Genomic DNA, 3,530 nt, shown 5'->3' on the forward strand with positions numbered 1-3,530 from the left:
TTGCTGCTGATTAATGAGAATGTGGGATTCCTTCCAATCTCAATTCAGAAAGTTGGTAGTAAAGTCCATTTAAGGACTTCACTAGATGGCTCTTATTATGGTTCACAAAGGCTTCTAAGTTCACCTCTGAGGCTTTCTTGGACTAGAGAACACTGGCCTTGATATCAGAAGACTTGCATGCAGGCCCTGGTCGGCCACCACTTCCCTATGTCACCTTGGGTAAGTCATTTGGTCCTCCCAAAGTTTAGGTTTCCCACAGGCTACATGGTGATAATTAGCCCTGCCCTGCCTACCCCTGGGTTGTTGCAAGGTTCAAGTGCAATATTAGATGTGAATCACTTTTCTTTAATTGGAAGTGCATTGATCTTTTTATTGAGGAATAACTACATCTGGTAAAGTGCACAAATCTTAAGTGTACAGCTCAATAAATGTTTACATTATGTATAACCTGCATTGCCACTCAGATCAAGACATAGGGTACTTCTGGCATCCTGAAAAGTTCCTTGTGCCTTTCCCAGTCGATACTTCCAAGGAACAACTATTTTCACCTCTATCGCCATAGGTTAACTTTGCCTGTTCTTGAACTTGATATAAATAGAATTACATGGTATGTATTCTTTTATGTCTTTCAGTTGACATAGTGGTTTTCGAGATCAGTTTTTATTGACATAAGAAATGAGTAGTTCATTCCATTTGTTGCTGAATAGTATTCCATTGTACAGCTAGACCACAGTTTTAACCCCCGTTTTGAGGGCTCAACAATTTGTTTATTCATTCTTCTTGGGTTGTGGACCCAACCACTTGGGTTGTTTCCAGTTTGGGGTAATTCTGAATAAAGCCACTGTGAGCATTTTTGTACAAGTGTTTTTGTGTAAACGTTTTCATTTCTCTTGGGGAACTACCTAGGTGTAGAACATCTGGGTAGGTGTATGTTTAACTTTTTTAGAAATTGCTAGTTTTCCGAAATGGTTATATAATTTTATATCCCCCCCCCACCCCAACAATGTATGATAACTCTAGTTCCTCTACTACTTTGCCATGCTTGTCACCTTTAAACTGTAGCACCCTCTACAGTGTTGGGGGTATTATTATTATTACTATTATTATTATTATTATTATTAGAGAGGAGATGTAGCGTAGGGATTAATAAGGAGTATAGGGTCTGGAGTCATGTCTGAATCATTGTTCTATTCTGAGCTCACCAAATGTGTTTGAGTAAGCCACTTAACCCCTCTAGCCTCGTTTTCTGCATTTGTAAAAGGGGGCTGTCAAGAGCACCTCTCTCAAAGGGTTGTTGTGAGGGTTAAATGAGAAAAATCATGTAGCCTTTAGCAGTGAGTGTGCAGTTAATGATTGCTGCGGTCTTCATGTATTTATTATTTGTTTATGTACTTATTTAATCTACTCTTTAACAGATCCCAGTTGGAGAGAAGATCTTTATTTATTTATTTTTTTTTAGCTGAGCCATCCTGCCACCTGTTGGCAGCTCAGCGGCTGCTCAGCTCGGGCTCACTCGAACCGCTGTTGCTCAGAGCTCGCACTCTGAGAAGATCTTTAAATGTCACATGTCTGCCGGGAGCTCTGACAGAGCCCAAGGATTATGGTCCATTTTATAGGGTAAAAGCTTATCTACCCTCTTTGACCAGAACCGTCTTTACTACCCCAAGGTGGAGTCCACACCAAGGAGAGCAGATCAGAGGGATGGAAAGACCTGAGTCCCTGGAGACTGTGAGCTGCTGAGTCAACCAGCCTGACGTCTGGCTGCCAAACTTCTAATTAAGTTAGATAATAAATTTTGTTCCTGTTTAGGCCAATTTAGGTTATCTGGTGCTCACACATCCTGACTGGTGAACCCACCAATTGCCAGGACCTAGTGTTCTAGTGAAAGCCTATATGCCGTCCCTGATAATGCCAGGTCACCTTTTGTGCAGCTGAAATGAAACCCATCCGAAGTGCAAAGTAAAAAGCTTCCTTTGTAAGCTTTTAATGACTTGTAAAGAATATTGCTGATCACTCGACCACAGATCTCAATGCTTTATGTAGCTTGCAGCCACCCACTAAGAACCCACCCCTGGCTGCAGCCGCTCCAGGTAGGGGGCAATCATGGAGCTGGACTCTGTCTGTCATTTAAGAAGTCCTCCTTGCTTCCCTTCCATGTACCGCATGCTGGGGATTGTGGGGAACCCCAGAGAAGGACGACGAGGTTCCAGACTGCAAACGGTTGAGGGAGGGGCAGCGATAGAAGTTCTGAGTAGCAAAAATATTTAATATTCTATAATGCAGGGAATCTTTTGCTTTATTTTTTACTTGTTATTGTAGTAAAATGAATAATATATGTGTGGTACAATGCACAGATCTTAAAATGTGCAGTTCAATGAATTTTTAAAATGTGAATACATCCATGCACTCAGCATCCAGATGAAGAAACAGAATATCAACAGACCTCAGAAGGTTCTCTCATTTCCTTTCCTAGTCAATACTTCCTCTCTTCAAAATAGCCACTGTTCTGACAGCTGTCACCACACATTCGTTTTGTCTGATTTGAAACTTATATAAATGGACTCAGGCTTTTGTGTCTGGCTTCTTTTGCTTACCACTATGTCTGAGAGTTATTCATGTTACTGTTTGTGGATGTAGTCCATTGTTTTGGTTGCTGCAGTATTTTGTTATATGACTATACCATAATCTATTTATCCATACTTCTGTTAATGGACATTTGGGGTGTTTCCACTTTGGGGCTAGTATAAATAATGGTGCTATGAACATTATTGTACATGGGTTTTTGTGAAAATATGTACACATTTATGCTGGAGATAGACAAACAGATAAAATATACATACATATACACATGAAATTATTGAGTAAGAGAGTACATGTGTATTTAACTTTAATATATTTGCCAGTTTTCCAAAGTGATTATTCCTATTTACAATCCCTCAACAGTATGTGATGATCCCAGTTGCTCCACAACCTTAAAAAGAATTTTTTTTATTGTGGCAAAATACACATAACATAAAATTTACCATCTGAACCATTTTCAAGGGTGTAGTTCAGTGGTATTAAATACTTTCATAATGTGCAACCCTCTCTACCATCCATCTCCATAACTCTTTCACCTTGTAAAACTGAAATTCCGTCTTCATTAAGCAATAATCCCTCATTCCCCTCCCAACTAGCCCCTGGCAACCACTATTTTACTTTCCGTGTCTTTGATTTTGGCTATTCTATGTACTCTAATAAGTGGAATTGTACGGTATTTGTCTTTCAGGATCTGGCTTATTTCATTTAGTATAATGCCCTCAAGGTTCATCCACATTATAGCATACGAGTATATCAGAACACCGTTCGTTTTTAAGGATGAATAATATAACATTGTATGTATATACCACATTCGCTTATCCTTTCATCTGTTGATGGACAGATAGAAACAAAACCCTACAATATAATTCTGTCGTCTCTGCCAAGTTATGATATGATGTAATTTTGAAACAAAAGGTAATGAACATAAAAACAAGACTTTCTCAGTTTCT

This window comes from Hipposideros armiger, unplaced genomic scaffold (genome assembly GCF_001890085.2).
Source record: "Hipposideros armiger isolate ML-2016 unplaced genomic scaffold, ASM189008v1 scaffold_479, whole genome shotgun sequence".
In the NCBI taxonomy this organism is placed as follows: Eukaryota; Metazoa; Chordata; class Mammalia; order Chiroptera; family Hipposideridae; genus Hipposideros; species Hipposideros armiger.